Genomic DNA, 23,074 nt, shown 5'->3' with positions numbered 1-23,074 from the left:
ATCTCTCACCAACTGAAAGCGTGTGGTGAATGGTGGCCGAGCTACTGGTTCGTCACAATACTCTTGATGATGTGTTGAAGCTGCATGGGCAGCTATACCCGTGCAAGCCATCCAAGCTCTATTTGACTCAATGCCCAGGCGTATGAAGGCCGTTATTACGGCCAGAGGTGGTTGTTCTGGGTACTGATTTCTCAAGAACTATGCACCCAAATTGCGTGAAAATGTAATCAGATATCAGTTCTAGTATAATATATTTGTCCAATGGATACCCGTTTATCATCTGCATTTCTTCTTTGTGTAGCAATTTTAATGGCCAGTAGTGTAATTTATCAGAATATGACTTGGCGAATTTTTTTGAATTTTTTAAAAAATATTCAGGCTAATTCCTAGCAAGCCGTGCCGTAGATACAGCTCGCTGTGCTGCATTGCTCGACCAGAGACCGTTTCTTCCGTGGCTGTACACTACCTTCGGAAAGCCTTTAATGCCAGCAACAGCCCCGCAGAGCTGTCATCAGCGTTCTCGCATCAGAATGGATGTAAGCGGAGCATAAAAAAAGGAGGGAGGAAAGTGAGAGGATGACAAGGAAGATAGATACAGTTGAAGTAAATGGAGGAGAAAGAAGTTGGGTAAGACTTGAGCAGATGAAGTATAAAGATGAAAGATAATGCAGTAGTAGAGCGGAGATGGGGATCAAGGAAAAGGGGAAGGGCAGGAGGATGAAGGACAGGTGAAGGTGGAAGTGGAAGTGGAGGAGAAGGAGGGGAAATAACGGGAGGTGGAAGAGATGGACATGACGAGTGTGGCGATGACGTCGGAGATGTTCCTGGAGTTTGTGACTGGATGCCTGGAGTGCGGCGTGGTCCAGCTGAGATAGTCAGTCGTCCGGAGCGTTCCCAGCCGCGCACGGTTCCCTCCCTCCCTCCCTCGTGTCGTCAAACAGCGGCGGAGCTCCGTGGGAGTCTGGCCGGCCGGCGGTCGTCCGCTGTTTGCCCAGCAAACAGTCCGCTCCTACAGCGCCGCCGCTCGGAACGCGTGTCTCCAAAATTAGCCGCGTGTGATTCCACGACCACGCCGTCCTGCAGAGGTCGGCCGGCCTCTCCCCGGACCGTTCCTCCAGTTCCCACGGCGTTCGTCCACCCTCGACAGTCTTGCGGGAACGAGCACGCTTCAGTTTCTTAAACAGTTGACAAACAGGATCTCCCACTCGTGGAAATTACGTCGGCTATCCACCTCGAGGGGCACGAAAGGGAAGCACTGGTTGGGAAGGGAGTGAGACAGGGTTGTAGCTTCTCCCCGATGTTATTCAATCTGTATACTGAGCAAGCAGTAAAGCAAACAAAAGGAAAATTCGGAGTTGGAATTAAAATCCACGGAGAAGAAATAAAAACTTTGAGGTTCCCCGATGACATTGTAATTCTGTCAGAGACAGCAAAGGACTTGGAAGAGCAGTTGAATGGAATGGACAGTGTCTTGAGAGGAGTATATAAGATGAACATCAACAAAAGCAAAACGAGGATAATGGAATGTAGTAGAATTAAGTCGGGTGATGCTGAGGGAATTAGATTAGAAAATGAGACACTTAAAGCAGTAAAGGAGTTTTGCTATTTGGGGAGCAAAATAACTGATGATGGTTGAAGTAGAGAGGATATAAAATGTAGACTGGCAATGGCAAGGAAAGCGTTTCTGAAGAAGAGAAATTTGTTAACATCGAGTATAGATTTAAGTGTCAGGAAGTCGCTTCTGAAAGTATTTGTATGGAGTGTAGCCATGTATGGAAGTGAAACATGGACGATAACTAGTTTGGACAAGAAGAGAATAGAAGCTTTCGAAATGTGGTGCTACAGAAGAATGCTGAAGATTAGATGGGTAGACCACATAACTAATGAGGACGTATTGAAAAGAATTGGGGAGGAGTTTGTGGCACAACTTGACCAGAAGAAGGGATCGGTTGGTAAGACATGTTCTGAGGCATCAAGGGATCACCAATTTAGTATTGGAGGGCAGCGTGGAGGGTAAAAATCGTAGAGGGAGACCAAGAGATGAATGCACCAAGCAGATTGAGAAGGATGTAGGCTGCAGTAGGTACTGGGAAATGAAGAAGCTTGCACAGGATAGAGTAGCATGGAGAGCTGCATCAAACCAGGCTCTGGACTGAAGACCACAACAACAAGAACCTCACGAGAAGTATTTGTAAGAAAGCAGTACTTTTTTTCCTCTATTACATTCCTGGGGGGGGGGGGGGGGGGGGTGGAAAGATAAGATGGTAACACCGCGAGAAATGCGGTGTTGTATTTGACTACGAATGCCACCTGTGCAGTGTCCTTAATCCTTTGCAAGTGTCACTCATAGTTAGAACAGTGTTCTGTGTAGTTTTGAGTTAAATCGAATGTGTGCTCGTACGGAGGGTGATTTCATACCCAAGGCAGCGGAATTGTTTCGGTTTGCAACAGGCATCATTTCCAAAATTCAAATCGCAAACAAGGAAAGCGGAGAAACATCATCCGATAAGTCACAACTCTGACGACAGTGTGTGTTGAGTGATCTTCGAACGGTTCAAATGGCTCTGAGCACTATGGGACTTAACATCTGAGGTCATCAGTGCCGTAGAACTTAGAACTACTTAAACCTAACTAACCTAAGAACATCACGCATATCCATGCCCGAGGCAGGATTCGAACCTGCGAACGTAGCAGCCGCGTGGTTCCGGACTGAGCTGCCTAGAACCGCTCGGCCACAGCGGCTGGCTGAGTGATCTTGACGGACGGTAATTGAAGAGGATTCTGACGAAAAAGAAGAGGACGACAGTTCCAAAAGGCACTGCAGAACAGGGCGATGCTCTGGCGAAACCTGTCGACACCAAAACAACACAAAGGGAGCTCCATAAGGCGGAAATTGCAGGGCGCGACGGGATTCCTAAGCCACTCATCGGTGATACAAATTGCCCTTAACGGGGAAACGTGGTAGCAAAGCCATAAAACCCCGACTGTGGATGAATGGAAGAAAGTCATTTGGTCGGATGCATCTTGTTTCACACTGTTTCAACTTCTGACCAAGTTTCCGTTCAAAAAAGGAAACGTGGCGGGGGCAGCCATATCGTGGTGTTCCGTATACCGCACGGTTATTCTGCGGTGCTGCATTACTGCCAAGGACTCACTTGACCCATCCCGTGCAACACTTGTTCCCCAGTGGCGGTGCTGTGTTTCGAGACGACACAGCCCCTGTTCACAAAACTCTTGAGATTTGGCAAAACTCTCTTAGGATGTAAAGGTTGGCTACAGCACCCATACACAAGCTCTGGAATTTAAGATATTGATGTCGCGCTTCGCAGCGCACGGATTAATTGGTGGCAGTTTGGCTGCCAGTGTAGGGGCCCACCTGCCCGCCTGCTGTGGTGCGCACGTGTGTTGGGCGAGGGGTCGTCGCCGAGCTGCCGTACTGCCGTGTCTGCCAGCAGCGACACAGGATTTGGTACTGAATTGATATGTTTCTATAATTTGCAGCGCGCTTATTAATTTAAAAAAGGGTTTGTGTATGTGCATAGCAGCAGACGGTAATTTTGATAATAATAGGAGTTGAATTCTTAAGGGAAACCATCATTAGGCATATAGATTAAGTATTGATTTCTGTCATTGATTTCTTTTGTAATTGTCAGGGAATTGTTTCACTATGTATTTAATTGAGAATATTTCAGTTTAAGTAGTGCGTAAGACTAGGGACCGATGACCTCAGCAGCTTGATCCCTTTGAACATTGTGAACACGTGGCCAACTGACTTTCAGTACGTATATTAAAACGAATGGCCGAAAGTCGCAAGTAAGCACTGTGAGACGAATTGGATGCTGAAGGCTATGCGCTGCATTTGTCTCCGTATTATCATGGTAGGAATGGGTTCCTGACGCCAAACATCCAGTTTGCTAGGAACTCGTCAATACAATCATAACGCTGCTCTGATATTCCATACGCCCGGATTTTGTTCTGTGGACATGAAAAGGTCTGAAGTTTCCACAGTGGTAAACGCGTGGATAGGTAAGTAGAAAAAACGAACGAAACAGGAAAAATGTGTATAGGATTGCATTTAAGACGACGAGAACCGCCTGGGTGGAAATGGTATGTCTAGAATCTGTTGTTAGAAGATGAACAAGTGGTCACGTGACTTTGAATACATATATTACAACGAATGGCCGAAAGAAAAATGTCTATAGGATTGCATTTAAGACAACGAGAACCGCCTGGGTGGAAATGGTATGTCTAGAATCTGTTGTTAGAAGATGAACAAGTGGTCACGTGACTTTGAATACATATATTACAACGAATGGCCGAAAGAAAAATGTCTATAGGATTGCATTTAAGACAACGAGAACCGCCTGGGTGGAAATGGTATGTCTAGAATCTGTTGTTAGAAGATGAACAAGTGGTCACGTGACTTTGAATACATATATTACAACGAATGGCCGAAAGAAAAATGTCTATAGGATTGCATTTAAGACAACGAGAACCGCCTGGGTGGAAATGGTATGTCTAGAATCTGTTGTTAGAAGATGAACAAGTGGTCACGTGACTTTGAATACATATATTACAACGAATGGCCGAAAGAAAAATGTCTATAGGATTGCATTTAAGACAACGAGAACCGCCTGGGTGGAAATGGTATGTCTAGAATCTGTTGTTAGAAGATGAACAAGTGGTCACGTGACTTTGAATACATATATTACAACGAATGGCCGAAAGTCGCAGAAAAACACTGTGGCACGAGTTGGTTTCTGAAGGCTGTGCGTTGTAGAAACGTGTCCCTGACGGCAAACATTCAGTTTGCTCGGAACTCGTCAATACAATCATGAAGCTACTCTGATGCTCCACATGTCCGTATTTTGTTCAGTAGGTGACAATACGGAACTGTATCGAATGCTTCTGGACGTCAAGGAACGCGGCATCGACCATGGCGCCTACATCTAGTGCCTTCTGGATCTCGTGGACGAATAGAAACAGCTTTGTTTCACAGTTGAGTTGATTTGGGGAGGAGGCGAGGCTGCGAGGTCATCGGCCTCATCGGATCAGGGAAGGATGGGAAAGGAAGTCGACCGTGTCCTTTCAAAGGGACCGTCCCGGCATTTGCCCGAAGCGATTTAGGGAAATCGCGGAAAACCTAAATCAGAATGGCCGGACGCGGGACTGAACCGTCGTCCTCCCGAATGCGAGTCCAGTGTGCTAACCACTGCGCGACCTCGCTCGGTCTGTTTGTTTCACACAATCACTGTTTGCGGACTCTACCGTCGTTTCCTACACCCGAGTGTGGTACACCTAAGGAAATTTGTGGTCTCCCTTCCTCAGGCTATTATTAAAACTAGAGGCGTAGATGCACGGTATTAGCATGATGTTCCCTAGAGGTTGCAAGGTGCCTCTTACGTGAGGAAGACATTTTTAACAGTTTTAATAAATTATTGTCTCTCATTGCTGTATTCACGATAGGTAGGGAGTGCTGTAGTCCGTAGCCGGCCATGCGTCAGAGAGCATTTCCTACGCCAGCTTGCTAGGTGACGAAGCGACCATACGTCGCGCGTATTGGGGTGGGGCTCGGCGCTGGACCGTAGAATCAAGCGTCAGCCTGGGAAATATACATGACGGGAAGTACCGCCATCTTGGCGCCAAAGTCTCCGATTTTGTTTATTTATATTTAATAATTAAAGTCGTTTATGACAACATGAATACTAGGAGGAGCCTCTGGATGTTTAAAGCTATTTATCGTAATTTTGCCTCGTTAAAATTCACACCCGTTCATTAATAAATGCATATCTTAGTAAGTACGAACTTGATGGGAAATCCGCGAACTGTGACGAAACTAGTAAGGGATGCGGACTGCGGCGCCAAAGTCGGCAGTCGGCGTTAAGAGCTCTACCTGTCTTGTTCGATGGTAGCCAAGCCATGCTCTCGGTTACGAGTAGTTTGTGACATGAGTGTTTCATTGTTGATCTACTAGGAATAAAAGTGATATTACGGCATTCTGAATGTTAATTTCGAGTAAATAGATACCCCAAAGTTGACCGACAGCAATTTCAGATAATTAGCTTCCACCGACAGAGAGATCCAATGCGCCAATGAAGAATCTGCACGGGACGACATTTACGAGAGCTGCACCGCGCAAAGGTAGGAGGAAATCCGACGACACGACCCACCAAGGCGGATCAAGGAAGGTCAGCAAATTCCGGGTGGAAATGCTGACCAGTTATACAGTGCGTAACATATACCACCCTCTACGGAATCGCGGCTAAGCTGAGTAATAACAGTATCAGCTTTGAAGCGAGCGGATCTTGCAAGGTGAGTAATCATTTGTGCCTTGTTACTTACTTTGACTACGGCGTCTCGTGCTGGAATTCTAACTGTAGAAACGCCAATGGTCCAGCGACGAAGCCGATGAGGGAGTGTTGCACGGAGGGGGGAAGCAAGGGGAGGGACTGCCCTATTTGGGCATGTGAAGGCTCGGGTGTAAGAAACGGCGGCGGCCTTAAATGAGTGATTACGTCAGCATTCAGCCGGCGTGAGCTGGCAACTAGAAGGCGGGCGATCTCTGTTCCCGGCAGCACGCGTGCCCGGCCTGCTAAGACTCCGGCTGTCGGCGGTCGCGACAGAGGCGGCAGCGTCCTCAGCGCGACGTCTTCCCTCCTGCCGTCCCGCCGGTGGGACTCTGAGGCTCCGCTAACACGCGTAGCGCACTGCGCATGCGCGCCGATAGCAGGTAACGTAATGAGCAGCCGACCGCAGGGGCCGCCGTTAAAGACCGGCCTCCGCCACCATAACTGGCAGCTTTACGGCGACGCGGTGCGCCGCGGCTTACGCACCAGCAGCCGGCGGGAGCACGGCCGCCGCGGCTTGCGCCCGGCAGGACGTGGCGCTTTCTGCGACTCCCGTAACGCCTCACTGCTAGTGACACCGTCCGATGAACACTGGAGTTATTTACCGCTGATTTCTGCACAGTAGGTATCCGTTAGGATAGCCAGTTTCAGTCTGCGAGGAAGTTTAATATCAACGCACCACTGCAGAGCCGTCATTTTACACTGTGACTGACAAAGGGAGGCCGCCAATTGTGAAATTCAGATTCGAATCATACTGCGCATAATAAAAGCTCATGGCCAAAGGCGTAATGTGGCAAAGCACCAAGATGCACTTCTCAGCCGTTGTCGAGAAAATCGACAGTTAAAAGAAACCGTTGCGGTGAAATACTCTCTACGATTAATAATTTCCTGCAGCGTCGTGGCGCAGCGGTAAGCGCTCGGGTTCGTAATTCGAAGGTCGCCGGATCGAATCTCGCGCCATGCAACTTTTCTTTTTTTACTATTTGGTTTTTGTAATTCATATATATAATTCCCGGCAATCAGTTGCAACAATTATGCATTGTTGAAAGTCGTTCGTCGTGGAAAAACTGGCGACTTCGAACATCGTTATGTTTTCCGCAAACAAAGTTGTATTTCACAAATGTTATTAATTATCTTCATAATGTTATCCACGTATAGTTAACGGAAGACGTAGAAACGATATTCCGAAACGTATACGTATAGCGTAAGTCAAACGTTCGAATTAGAATAGAGACCCCACGAACACAAGTTTGCTGTGGCAGGTATGAAATATAAACTCCGTTACTCGCTCGTTACACTTGAAGGACAGATGTTGAATGGGCCGAAACGAGCCGCCGCGTAACAGCGTAGTTGCGTGCTAACTTCGAAAGAAGGTAGATGCGGTCCCTAGCGCAACTTATAACATTGTCGAAAATCAGTGCGGACGGGAGAGCTTTGGTACACCCTGTTAAAAAAAAAGGGAAAAATGGAGGCGGTACAATTGGAGAGCGATCCGCCTTCACCAACATGCATAAGCAATTCATTAATAGTATATATATGTATATATATATTTGAATTACAAAAAACAAATACTAAAAAAAAAAGGTTGCATGGCGCGAGATTCGATCCGGCGACCTTCGAATTACGAACCCGAGCGCTTACCGCTGCGCCACGACGCTGCAGAAAATTATTAATCGTAGAGAGTATTTCACCGCAACGGTTTCTTTTAACTGTCGATTTTCTCGACAACGGCTGAGAAGTGCATCATGGTGCTTTGCCACATTACACCTTTGGCCATGAGCTTTTATTATGCGCAGTATGAATCGAATCTGAATTGCACAATTGGCGGCCTCCCCTTGTGAGTAAATATACACTGTGCAACAGAATTAAAGGACCACTTATTCGAAACCTCCTAATTGTCTCCCATTCTAACGCATAACTTTAAAATTTAGCTGAAAGTTACCAACAATCTTTCTCTGTGATGGTGAAAAACGTGGCACCCTGCGACGAGGCTTCAGAGAGCAAGGTGTCGACACATCCGTGGGGATGTCACACGATGGGAATGTCGTCACAGCCTGTCTTGCCCATTCCAGCAATCCTTTTGACGCATCTGTACTCGATCTCACGACAGCAATGGCCAGTCACGCTGTTTTCTTATGACTGACCGAGGAAAATATTTGACTCACAGGCGCTTGGAATCGAAACCAATAGGCGTCAGGTGGCGGTATAAAGGGCGTCAGTGAAACCACTCGCTTCCTCGGGACGTTGATTCCCACGCGTTTCGCGGTCGGAAACGGCAGTTCCCAGTGCGAAGAGCAAAACGGCGACGGCGTTCTTGACAACGTTTGGCATTGTTGACAGCTTCTGGGTTCAAATGGCTCTGAGTACTATGGGACTTAACTTCTGAGGTCATCAGTCCCCTTGAACTTAGGACTACTTAAATCTAACTAACCTAAGGACATCACACACATCCATGCTCGAGGCAGGACTAGAACCTGCGACCGTAGTGGTCGCGCAGTTCCAGACTGTAGCGCCTAGAACCGCTCGGCCACTCCGGCCGGCCAGCTTCTGGACAATTCAAACCACCTCGACGAACATAGCGGGGCTGCAGCCCCATTGAATGTGATCTTACCTCTCTGCAGTCCAGTGCGATCGCAATTTTTGATCAGCTGTACAGGTAGAAGCACTAGGGGCCGTTCAAAACCAAAGGAGATGTGGGATACTACCACGAATGCAAGCAACGGACGTTTTCTTGGACAACTCTGGTGGCATCTGAAGAACCTCTGTCAAATGACGTGGGTTTCGTTACTGCTCAGAACTGCTATGCAGCTGAGTCTGGCTCAATCGCAGGAGTCCGAGAAGAACGAACATTGCCAGATTTCATTCACCACCACCATATGTGCCAAGCACCTGGTCCCATAGCTGGCACTTTAGACAGCAGATGCTACATTTATGACGTGTTAAGAGTGACCTGTGCACCATCTTCTAAGTCCCTCAATCGCTGTAACGTTGTTTGTAAATAACGTAGTCCATTTTCAAAGACCGAGCGAGGTGGCGCAGTGGTAAGACACTGGACTCGCATTCGGGAGGACGACGGTTCAATCCCACGTCCGGCCATCCTGATTTAGGTTTTCCGTGATTTCCCTAAACCACTCCAGGCAAATGCCGGGATGGTTCCTCTGAAAGGGCACGGCCGACTTCCTTCCCCATCCTTCCCTAATCCGATGAGACCGATGACCACGCTGTCTGGTCTCCTTCCCCAACCAACCAACCAACCAACCAACCAACCAACCATTTTCCATTAGATATGTTAGGTGGAAGAATAAAGGAAGGTCAATTTCACACCTTACGTAAGGGTTTTACACATCATAACGGGAAGATGAATATGACACCTAACTTACTTCGGCGGTAATGAGCAGATTTGCCTATAAGTATGTAATGCAAAAGGGATGACACTCAATCGACAGTATTAACATACCACTCCTATATAATGAGCAGAAGGTGAAACAAGCAGTGAGAGGAAACGTTTTGTGCGGATGCAGCTGCGGGCAAAAGCACAGGTTACACCAAGGGGGCGACCTGACAGGTGACGCATACTGGAGAGCAACTAACGGGCCACCAGAAGCAGGACAGAAAGAACCTTTAGAAAACTGCGTTTCGGGATTCCAAGTGGATACAAGCAAAACCAGCAATGCAGCTGATCATGTAAACCAGGGCTTCACAACATACGTGCTCGCGGAGCAAGCTGTGAGCAGCAAGGCGCGAGCACGGAGCAGCGCGAGCACGCTACTCCCACTACCGGACCAGAGCTGAGAGTGGGGCACACAACAGCTGCCGCCAGTCAATGTAAGCCCGCGGCCACCTGCAGGGATATCACTCACGAATTATTATTGCGACAAATGAAACAAATAAAGGAGAATGTACACATGCCACATAATTTTATTAGCTTAGTGTATGCCTCTACATTCACATTAATTTGTGAACTGTTACACAATAAATGGTGTCACTGAAGTGTGGGATTCTTGGTTATCTTGTACTTTTTGCCCTTTACAATTGCGTCTACGTTCGGAGTAACTGTTCTTGTGCATTTTAGGCGCAACGTGCAGTTTAAATTTCGATCAGACAATGCGTTTCTCAGGCGCGTCTTGTTACATTTCATTGCAGAGGACAGTTGTTCACAAACATGCGTGGAACAGAACATTGATATTATTGTAGCCGCCAGTTTGGGCAAACGAGGAAATCTATCCTCAGGGAAGTGTCTGTAGAATTCCAAAATGTTTTTCTTGTTCTGAAATTTGTCTCTGTATTCTCTGTCATACTGCAGGTCAATAATTTCTTGCTGCAGCTCAGGACGAATCTCTTAATTATTCGCTGAAAATGGAGAGAACAGACCAAAATCACTGTCTAGTGCTGTCAGATCTTGAAAGCGCTGATCAACTAAACTATGTGAATAATGTTCACAGTCTTTGTGAACATCTTGCATGGATGATAATGTAGGAAAATGAGCTAGGTTTCCTGTTTCCAGCTGACCCACCCAAAGTGTCAATTTCATTTTAAAAGCTCGTATTCGATCTATGAAATGAGTAATTAGCAGATCTTTACCTTGTAGTGGAATGTTCAAAGCATTCAGATGGCTAGTTAAATCTGCTAAGAACGCGAGATCACATTCAAACGTGCGCGCGCATTTCCCCTCCCTCCCCTCCCTCCCTGCTCCGCGACCTTGCACCTGCTCGCGAGCACGTGCCTGAGCAGACGCGACTACTCGCGCGCAAAACCGGGCAGTTGTTAAGCCCTGATGTAAACAGCGAATGGTACACATGTGACTTTTAGGCGGCTAGAGCGGGCACAAAACGTCCGATAGGCGGAAACGAACCAGGAAGGAGTAAAGCGCCGAGATTTCGACGCAGCTTAATGGTAGGGCCCTTGCGATTGGCAGAGAGAGAGTTTTGACAAAATAAGAGGAATGCTGCTACTGGTCAAAAAAAGCCGTGCGTGTAGAACCCAGGTGGGGAAACAGTTCAGCTACGAGAAAGAAAAGAGCGAAATTTTCAGGAACTCTTCTCTGAACTGGCGTCAAGTGCAGAATGGGGCGCATAATGCTCTGTACGAGGCAGAGGAGAAATTTGTGTGAACACTGCGTACACTGCAGCTGACATTCAACTAGATATTAGATGTAGCATCGTTCAGCTCCAACTGTGGAGAAACGAACCAACCAATTAGTTAATTGTCCTTGTGAGGACTGAGAGGGCATTTTTAATATGCATGCTACCCCAGCCATGCACGTGCATATTACCATATTCCAAGACTAAGGATGAGTTCAAATGGCTCTGAGCACTATGGGACTTCTGAGGTCATCAGTCCCCTAGAACTTAGAACTACTTAAACCCAACTAACCTAAGGACATCAGACACATCCATGCCCGGGGCGGGATTCGAACCTGCGACCGTAGCGGTCGCGCGGTTCCAGACTGTAGCGCCTAGAACCGCTAAGCCACCCCGGCCGGCACTAAGGATGAGTACATGTTTCCTCGCATAGCGAGAGTTCCTGCTTTAAAAATCAGCAAAGGCTTAGGTAGTTTCAGAGGACGAGAGCAGCCATGCAGACGACAGCTCATCGCATCTAAGGAAAATACAGCGACCAGAGGCATAAACTTGTTAGCTCACCAGCTTTCATCGACTGTAAACTCGAGCAACCTTGGCTTATCTTTTGCTCAACTTGTCACAAAACTAACCATCCTCTGCAGACTTGATTGTCATCCTAAATAGTACCAAACTTTGAACCGGAATCAGATGATTTATCGTAGTACTGGCCAACACCATGACGTAGTCATAAGACTAATTTTGTAAAGAAACTTCGTTTAAATTTACCACTGCTGTGTTTAGAATTATTTCACTTTCTGAGGACGAGATGCGTTCGTTGACAACTGTCGTAACATTGTCACATTGTAAACTGTGTAAATGTGTGCATTTCTGTGATAAGATTGCAACATTAAACCAAAAATATTTACAGCTTACACAGTAGTTGTTCTGTCCTCAAAACCTTACAGATAACATGCAATCTTTCAACAAGATAATGCAGGACCACTTGTTGACTATGCTGCCCTGAGCTACCTTGATAGAGAGGGTGGTCGTCTCCTGCCCTGGCAAGCACGCTCTCGAGACCTCTCCCCCACTGAGACATCTCTTCTTGACTTGCCAACAGAGTGACACGCCACCATTCGCCAGCCACTATCACTGATGAACTCAGTGACGTAGAAGTACCTGTCATCCTAGTTCGGTTCAATTCGATACACAGTCGCATTAGAGCCACTGTTGCTGACAGAGATGATAGCTGTTTGTACTAAATTTCACACCCTGTACAATCACCTGCAAATATGATAATGTATTCTTCCTATTGCGCTGTAAACGCAGAGTAAGTAAATTTTTTTTATTTGCCATCATACCTGGGGTTACAGTCTAACGGTTAACAGTGTAGAAAAAAATGAGCATCGACCTTCAACTACGAACGTGGTTTTCATGTAAAGCGTAGTTCATTTCGAGCCCAGCGGGACTATATTCATGTGCTATCTACATCTAGGTGATTTCTCTTATTTTATCATGATGATCATTTCTCCCTATGTAGGTGGGTGCCAACAGAATGTTTTCGCAATCGGAGGAGGAAACTGGTGATTGAAATTTCATGAGAAGATCCCGTCGCAACGAAATACGCCTTTGTTTTAATGATTGCCACTCCAATTCACGTATCATGTCTTTGACACTATCTCCCCTATTTCGCGATAATACAAAACGAGCTGCCCTTCTTTGTACTTTTTCGATGTCATCAGTCAGTCCCACCTGATGCGGATCCCACACCGCACAGCAGTACTCCAGAACGGGCGGACAAGCGTGGTGTAAGCAGTCTCTTTAGTAGACCTCAAAAATGGTTGAAATGGCTCTGAGCACTATGGGACTCAACTGCTGAGGTCATTAGTCCCCTAGAACTTAGAACTACTTAAACCTAACTAACCTAAGGACATCACAAACATCCATGCCCGAGGCAGGATTCGAACCTGCGGCCGTAGCGGTCTTGCGGTTCCAGACTGCAGCGCCTTTAACCGCACGGCCACCTCGGCCGGCTTAGTAGACCTGTTGCACCTAAGTGTTCTGCCAATGAATCGCAGTCTTTGGTTTGCTCTACCCACAATATTATCTATGTGATCGTTCCAGCTTAGGTTATTTGTAATTGTAATCCCTAAGTATTTAGCTGAATTTACAGCCTTCAGATGTCAGACTTATCGCATAATCAAAATATAGCTGATTTCTTTTACTACTCCTGTGAATAACTTCACACTTTTCTTTATTCAGGGTCAATTGCCACTTTTCGCACCATACAGATATCTTATCTAAATCATTGTGCAAGTCGTTTTGATCATTTATTTAAATAATAAGTACGTTTGTGACTGAAGAGTGGAGTTCTTTCCCTTATATTTTACGAGTATCAATCATTTTCGTCGGAGACTCAACCGCTCGCGTGAAGAAAATAAAATAAATCATTTTATTTATTGACTTCTCTGCAAGGCAGCCTTTATCAATACATTTCCTGTGCCCGACTAAGCCAGTCGTTTCACAGCAGCCGCCCCGCAATCGCCCCGTCCCCCCCCTCCCTCTCCCCATTAATGTTGCCTCAAACTCGAAGCTACTTCGACGTAATACACGCGACGTCATACTGGACGGCGGCTGAGAGGTTGGGACCCCAGCGGCGTGCGCTTCGCAGGTTGCCTAGCACACAGGCGCGAGACGCAAACAAGTGGTCGCTGCGGAGCTGGGGGGGCAGATCGAGGCGACAGATGTCCGTCCGCGGAGCAGTGTTTGCTCGGCCGGAACGCTCTGTTTGCACGGGTGTTCGTGCGCTTGCGCACCGGTCCATCTGCTCCTCGAGCTCCCTTCTCTTCGTGAGCATTTCTCCCTCACTCTCCACATAACGGAAAACAACACCGTGTAATGATGACCCTTCAAACTCTAACGATGTTTGCACTCGACGGTGAGTGTTGAAAGAAGTCGAGAAGATTCGACAATCGAATCGAAAGTTGACTGCCTGTTGCTGGAAACAACTTGGTAGAATGAGTATGAATCGATCACATATCGAAGTTTTTCGAGACCGCCATCCCTGTACAACATCTTATTGGTGTTGGGACAGCTTCAGATCCGAGTTAGTACTCGAGCTTCCGGAGATATTCACCACATCATAATACCAAGTGAAGTCACACGGCCGATGACAAGATAAAACGCCGTTATAAAGGAGGCACACTTTGTTCATGCCAGAGAGTAGTCTTCTGACGAATAAAGCGGCGGTCATCTTCAATAACTTGAGTTTTAGCTCGGATTTGATGGGGTCGCAACAAAAAGATGTTATATATGAATCTATCAGTTTAATTTTTCTATAGCACCTTAGCAAATTTTAAGTCAAATATGAGCAATACACACTGCTAATCATTGAAATTGCAACACCGGGAGGGATAGCAAGTGAAATTTTACTTACTGTACGTGTACAATATAGTAATAACAATACATGATTACGTCCGTACATGATTTGGGAGGTTTGAAAAGTACGAAATATAGTGGAACTACCACCTGTGCCAGTAAGACAGGCTCTGAACCGGCTGTACACCGAATCGAACTGAGCTGCATAACAGACACGGACACGTCATTCTATGCTGCCTCAACTATATGCCAGAAATCATCAATCGTAGTGGGGGCGTGGAAGTTTCTCGGCAACCCACGACCATACGCTTTCAGTGGGTGCGAGGTATGGAAAAATGTGTTAGCCAGGGAAACACATTCTGTATCCAGGTGGTCTGCCAATGGCTTAAGCGTCGTCTACAATGGGAACTGCATCTGGCGTGCCTCGAGGCGAGAATCACTCCCGGTGTGAGGACTGTCTTTAAGAGTGCATGGTTTCTGGCCACGGCCTCCAGTGTGTCTCGATGCTGCAGAAGTAAGGTCCAGGAAACGACGGAAGGGGACTTTAGAGGTGGACAGTGGCTACGGCTGGGCGTCGCCTGTTGCTGGCGCCGGCAGGCACAGCGGTGGAGTGTCGGAGAGTGTGGTGACGAGCTGAGGTCGGCGCGGCTGCGCGCGGCCTTGACCGCCGGGCCGGCCGGCGTCCGCTCGCCGCGCCGCTACCTCACAGTCATCAGCGGCGTTGCACCTTCTCTCCGCCCTGCGCCGCCTGCTCCCGCTGCCGCCGCCGCCACCTCTGCAGCAGGTGGGCGGCGGCGCAGCCGGCGGTCCGCTCCGCTGCTCCCGTCACTTCGCAAGCTCTTCCCTGCATTCGCCGGGAAGTCACACTCTGACGAGCGAAGGTGGAGACTGGGGTCAGGTCGGGAACCGCAAAAGGCAGTTTAGGAGGCTCTGCGATCTCGCCACGCTCGTTCCCACCTCAAGAAGGTCCAAATGGCTCTGAGCACTATGGGACTTAACGTCTCAGGTCATCAGTCCGCTAGACTTACAAGGAGACGGCACGACCGTGGGGTCCGGGATTTGTCCGAAATTTTGTGTGGTGAAAGATGACGCCTAACACCTCAAGTGGTTAAAATATTAGCACGCACTACTCGGAAAACCCCGAGAAAAATCGATTCAAAGTTTCTTAGGTCCCTTACGAGAATAAAATGTTAGTCAACTGCCGAGCCGCAGTCTGGCCTTGATGTTCAGGGCTCGGACTCTTACGCCAGAGGTTTCGGGTTCGATTCCTCCTCCGGCATTTTTTTTCTTCTTCTGGTGCTTGCAAGATTGCAGCGTATTGTTAGGGAAGAATCGTGAAATTAATTCCCGGGTAGATTGTATAAAAATTCATTCTATAATTCACCATCAGCTATCGTCACCAATATTCCGAGACATGATTCAATATTCCTGGTTTGCCTCAAAATTATCAGAAACTAGAAACATTTTCGTAAATGTTAATGGGGCATATTTTTGTACAGATTTATTGCAAACTCCCTGTGATTGTAAAAAATCGGCTTTTATATGTTGCGCAATATGTCGCAAAAATTATTGCTTTGTCTGTTTTTACGATAATTACCACTGCAGTTCTTGTTTATAATTATTAGATGTACAAAAATTGAATGTCCCCCAATCGACTTTGTTATTCTGATTGAAAAGGCAACGTTTCTCCTCATATACATTAGAATGAAAAATGGAAAACCCACCACCATGAATTGTGTTGTTGGACAAAAAGAAAATAATTTTTACTCAATAATGTAGCTAATTTCTTAAAGATAATGTATGTTTGGGAAACTTTCTGAATAATTGGTGTAATAACAAAAGAAAATGAAATAGAAGAAAAAAAAGTGCCAGACGAGGAATAGAACGCGAGACCTCTGGCGTAAGAGTCCGAGCCCTAAACTTCTAGGCCAGACGGCGGCTCCGCAATGGACTAACATTTTATACTCATAAGGCACCTAAGAAACTTTGGATCGATTTTTCCCGGGATTTTCCGGGTAGTGCGTCCTAATATTTTAACTATTAGGAGTCCTCTTTCACCACACAAAATTTCAGACAAATCCCCGACCCCACGCTCGTGCCGTCTCCTTGTTAGACCTAACTAACCTAAGGACAGCACACACATCCATGCCCGAGGCAGGATTCGAACCTGGCACCGTAGCGGCAGCGCGGTTCCAGACTGAAGCGCCTAGAACCGCTCGGTCACAACGGCTGACGTTCCAACCTTGCTTACACCCTCGTCGAACCTAACAAGCGGGTAGAGCATAGCCTTGCACGTTCAGGGTGATAGTTATTGAATTATGTGACATACACTCGTCATAACTTCTGAACGGTCTGCGTTAGGACGTTCAAACTGCACGATCGGCCTTGGGGCGTGACGCGAATTAGAATGCGCTGTATGGTTCGCTTTAGCAACGAAGCCCTCATTTGGATGCTTTCGTCACTGAGCAAAATTGGCGCATTAGCGGGACTGAGAATCCGCATTTCGCCATCGAGAACTCTCTTCTCCCTCAGCGGATGACTGTATGTATGGTGTGCAACGTGCAGTCACGGAATAATCGGTGCGATATTCCTTGATGGCACGGTGACTATTGAACGGTACGTGTAGGTTTTTGAAGACGATTTCCTTCCCATTATCCAAAGTGACAATGATTTCGACAAGATGTGCTTCATGAGCCTTCGGTAGGTTTTGGAAGACGATTTCGTTCCCACTATCCAAAGTGACCCTGATTTCGACAAGATGTGGTTCATGAGCCTTCGGTACCACCTCAGCGGATGCACTGCGTGTGGTGCTCGGAATATGCCCCATAGATATCACGATCAAATACAGAGTTGCAAGGTACTGGTTAAAGGTGGGGAGACTAGATAAGGTACACACAATAACTTGTGTGCCGATAGAGACGATACGTCACCTTGAAAGTTGCGTTTGGATACATGGCAAGTTGAGTGGGATGTAAATGATAAGAGACGTAGACTGCACGACTTCCTCCCTGACATATAAGGGAGTGGTTGAGAATGAGACATATCGATCCCAGCCGCGGTATGGTACGTTTCTTAACCGGACACGGACCTTATTCCACGCATTTAAACCGCGTGAGTCTGAGGCAGACACCTGCATACACATGCGGGGAAGAGGGTTCCCCAGAACACACTGTCTTTTTCTGCGGGAAATACGCGAACAATACACATAGACTACACAGATACAAACATATATATACAGCAATAAGAGACGAAGAACAATGGGCGCAATTAAACGCACTGACAAACAGTATTTCACAAACAACACATGAGGAGTACATGCGGACAAGACATAACAGACATGACCTCTGTGCAACGTAACAACAACCTCCAGATGGAGGACAGCGATACCCACAGTGACAGCGAAAATAGTGACAATGAGGAGGAACAGGAGGAGGAAGCTGAGATGTGACAGTAAATAAGCGTAAGGTGCTGGCGATCTAGCCAAGAAATCACCAAATGCTGTACATGGACGGGCACCTGAAGTTAAAACAGAGGATTAGTAATAAATAGGGTAAGCAATATTATTTCTGTACTAATAACCATTTTTGTATATGTGTGTGTGTGTGTGTGTGTGTGTGTGTGTGTGTGTGTGTGTGTGTGTGCGCGTGCGCGACTGGCGGTCAACGGCTGGAAGAAACCATTCCGAGGTATTCACCGTCAGCCACATTCGGTGATGGTACTAACAAATCTCTCCTCTAACTTATCATCTTTTTATATTCTTCTTAAAAAACAACAAAATTTTATTTATTTTTCAACCTTAAATTATTGTTATTTTGGAAAGTATCATTCTTTGTAAATGTTGTAGATAAAACAAAAGAAAAGAAAACTGTAAGAAGATAAAGAACGAAAATTGTAGTATGTACGACCTGTTTTAAACATCAGATAACATATCTATAATTTGGCAATAAATAAATAAAAATTTCAGACGTCTTCCGAAAAAGCCAGCCGATGTGCTAACCCGTCTCAACGACTACGGCCGTCTGCAATTAAAGGAGATACAAATACCCTCCGTACCGAAATTTGGATCCTCCCAAAAAAAAATGGCTCTGAGCACTATGGGACTTAACAGCTATAGTCATCAGTCCCCTAGAACTTAGAACTACTTAAACCTAACTAACCTAAGGACAGCACACAACACCCAGCCATCACGAGGTAGAGAAAATCCCTGACCCCGCCGGGAATCGAACCCGGGAACCCGGGCGTGGGAAGCGAGAACGTTACCGCACGACCACGAGATGCGGGCTTGGATCCTCCGACGGTGCATTTATCGTGATGGAAAAGTCTGTACTGCGAATACATTTCATTTGCCTCACCTAGGAACGACACAATAAATGCTAACCCGAAATGCGTGTACGGTGAAAGAAAACAGATGCATGAATAAATTCTCAGCAAACAACGAAAAACGTCAGTAGTTTATGTTCTAAAAAGTGAACGCGTTCTTTAAAGTTTTATGTAAACCAGTAAGAACCAGTTGGAAGGAGAGTGCCTCTAGCGTAGATGCAAATAACGGTATTCTGAAATCGTTTCGGCCGTTTCCGATATCAGAAGACCCCTCCTGTATATTTCTCGGTTCCTGTTCACAAGCAGCCTGTGTGGACACGAGGGTGTTTCCTTGCGGCCATATATACACGCGCGCTTTTTCGCAACGAAATCATGCGATACGGAGAAGTTGTGGTAAATCAGTGGGTCTGAATTTCTGCTGACGGGGCCACAGAACCTGATAGATATGGTGAAATCAGTTAATGTGCCTTGACCGAATTAATCTCTAGGACTACGAGCGGACACCAATTAGCGAACACACTGTACCTCCGTAGCTTAATCCGTAGTAATACGCTACACAGCTGTACGAGCTTTTAAGTGCCTTTTCTTCTCATTTGTTTATTTTCTGTTTATGAGTATTATTTATGAATTGCATGTCAGCACGTGTAACGGCATTTACAGTCGTTATATCCGCAACTGCTAGGCATGTTGCTTTTATTCATTTACCTACCGCTGCGTTGTCCAAAGCAAACATGATTTTCCTCTATATCGCCATCCATCTTAGTCGCAGAAAACAACTCCAGGAAACGTGAAGCTGACGTCACGAATGTATATGCAGTTTGCACGGGGCCCCACAAGGAAGACTGGACGTGGCTCGTACGTCGCAGCGCGTGACGCGAGTCTTACGAGTGAGTGCCAGCAGCCGTCTCTGACGGGGAGCCAGTAACTGTTTCAGAGGAGTTTAATAATTCTCGAATGCATGTTTCATTGCATGCAAGTTCTCGACGTAACACAACAAAATTGAGACCGCTAGCGGGAGCCTTTTCAGTTAAATATTGATTTCGCGTGGATCCTGTACGGTGCCGGGCGTTAGCGAAGTGTGTGGGACAAGCCGAGTAGTGTGACGTCACAGAAGGACTGTTGATATGCATATCGGGAATCCGATATTCTAATATTAAAAAAAAACTATCCTTATCGGCCCTCGATATTCGGAAGAAGGTATCGATATATCGACGGAAAAAATAACGACGTACCGGCCTATAAAAATATCGGCTGCAGTTCTTAAATACACTATGCGATCAAAAGTATCCGGACACCCCCAAAAACATCCATTTTTCATATTAGGTGCATTGTGCTGCCACCTACAACCAGGTACACTGTATCAGCTACTTCAGTAGTCATTAGACATCGTGAGAGAGCAGAATGGGGCGCTCCGCGGAACTCACGGGCTTCGAACGTGGTCAGGTGATTGGGTGTCACTTGTGTCATACGTCTGTACGTGATATTTCCACATTCCTATCATCCCTAGGTCTGCTATTTCCGGTGTGATAGTGAAGTGGAAACGTGAAGGGACACTTACAGCACAAAAATGTACAGGCCGACCTCGTCTGTTGACTGACAGAGGCCGCCGACGCTTGAAGAGGGTTGTAATGTATAATACGCAGATATCTGTCCAGGCCATCACACTGGAATTCCAAACTGCATCAGGATCCGCTGTATGTACTATGACAGTTAGGCGCGAGGTGAGAATCTTGGATTTCATGGTTGAGCGGCTGCTCGTAAGCCACACATCACGCCGATAAATGCGGAAAGACGCCTCGCTTGGTGTAAGGAGAGTAAACATTGGACGACTTATCAGTGAAGAAACGTTGTGTGGAGTGACGAATCACGGTAGACAATGCGGCGATCCGATGGCAGGGTGTGGGTACGGCGAATGCCCGGTGAACGTCATCTGCCAGCGTGTGTAGTGCCAATAGTAAAATCCGGAGGCGATGGCGTTACGGTGTGGTTGTGTTTTTCATGGAGGGGGCTTGCTATTACAGTACAGGCCTACATTGATGTTATAAGCACCTTCTTGCTTCCCACTGTTGAAGAGAAATTCGTGGATGGCGACTGCATCTTACAGGACGATCGAGCACCTGTTCATAATGCACTGCCTGTGGGGGAGTGGTTACGGGACAATAACATCCCTGTAATGGACTGGCCTGTACAGAGTCCTGACCTGGATCCTATAGAACACGTTTGGGATGTTTTGGAACGCCGTCTTCGTGCCAGGCCTCACTGACCGAGATAGATACCTCTCCTCAGCGCAGCACTCCGTGAAGAATGGGCTGCCATTCCCCAAGAAACCTTCCAGCACCTGGTTGAACGTATGCCTGAGAGAGTGGAAACTGTCATCAAGGCTAGGGATGGGCCCACACCATATTGAATTCCAGCATTACCGATGGAGGGCGCCAAGTCATTTTCTTCCAGGTGTCCGGATACTTTTGATCACATAGTGTATATTGCCGGTTCAAGAGCTGTATATTTAAGTATTGATCTATTTTTAGAAATTCTGTACAGAAACAAGCTCGCAGCCTACTTATTCCCCTTAGAGCAAGAATTGAAAGGGAAACGACGCATGTTCGTGTTTGGCCATAAACACTCTGCTAACAATGGTAACTGCATGTAAGTGGGACAACGAAAGGTGTCCGATGGGTGTGTCGTTCAGATTCGTTCACAACGCTTCATGTCGACTTTTCTGTTTTATCATTTATGCAAACGTCAGCGACCTATGAGTTGTAATGCAAAATTGGGTGATGAAGCTAAACGTTGCAGATTCTGTTGGTAGCGCCGAGCGCGAATTACGTCAGCATTTCTCCTCACACGCCCCTGCCCACCGTAAAGAGCAATCTTGTCATTTACATTTTTGTTCATTGTTTTCGGCAATGTTTTTTTAAGAATATCGATATGACGAAATTGCACACTAGTTGTGTTAAAAAATTTTTTAACGTAGCTGGTGTCCTATTTCTTTACATTGGAAATTTTGTTATTCTATTCACGCCAACAGCCCCCACTGTAATCGGACTTCTACTTTGTGCCACCTATACTTGCTTCACACAGTGATCGAGAAAGACTGGACGTGAGGAAAGCTCAAGAAGTAGTAAGATTCCTCCAGAGAGTGAAAGTAAAATTGTGTTGTAATACAAATTCAAATATTTACTGAAAATCGCGAAAAAATTGTAATTAAGAAATGAAAATATCGGCACTCGATGCTGACATTTCGATATCGATGTATCTGTGGAATTATATTGCCGATACACACTGATATCTTTTGGAAAAAATAACGATCTATCGATATTTTATCAACAGCCCTACCTCACAAGTTCGTTGCATGGCTCTTATATCTCGTTGTCCAGGGTATAAAGCATGTGATGTCCTCGATACAATGCATTGAATTATAGCCAAAAACGCACACAAAAAAAAGCCGATAGGAATGCAATGCAGTGACCAAATCGTGAATAATAGAAATGTGAAAGGCCCATCTTTGCTTTGTAGGTAAAAAGTCATCTAAACGCAAGTCGGCAAGAACGCTTTCAGTTGCAACATCAAGGAGTTTAATACAGACAAATTAAAATAATCGAGCGAAAATCCAGGGGAATTCACACAAGCCTCAAATGTTAATAACATGCATGGTTCACGATTTCATGGCAACGGCCTTTCCGCAGTGGATACACCGGTTCCCGTCAGATCACCGAAGTTAAGCGCTGCCGGGCGTGGCCGGCACTTGGATTGGTGACCATCCGGGTCGCCACGCGCTGTTGCCATTTTTCGGCGTGCACTCAGCCTCGTGATGACGAGCTACTCGACCGAATAGTAGCGGCTGCGGTCAAAGAAAACCATCGCAACGACCGGGAGAGGGGTGTGCTGACCACACGCCCCTCCTATCCGCATCCTCAAATGGTTCAAATGGCTCTGAGCACTATGCGACTCAACTTCTGAGGTCATCAG

The 23,074-nt window shown here is 46.5% G+C and overlaps 1 protein-coding gene and 1 pseudogene across 1 annotated transcript in view; one reads left to right on the top strand and one right to left on the bottom strand.

The window, feature by feature from the left end:
* The window catches only part of LOC124789236 (sterile alpha motif domain-containing protein 1), a 426,634-nt gene that overhangs the window by 227,380 nt on the left and 176,180 nt on the right, over positions 1-23,074 (bottom strand). The window lies entirely within an intron of this gene.
* On the top strand, positions 22,773-22,890 carry LOC124790713 (annotated as a pseudogene).

This window comes from Schistocerca piceifrons, chromosome 3, assembly GCF_021461385.2.
Source record: "Schistocerca piceifrons isolate TAMUIC-IGC-003096 chromosome 3, iqSchPice1.1, whole genome shotgun sequence".
NCBI classification, from domain to species: Eukaryota; Metazoa; Arthropoda; class Insecta; order Orthoptera; family Acrididae; genus Schistocerca; species Schistocerca piceifrons.
This window is presented reverse-complemented; position numbering and strand designations above follow the sequence as displayed.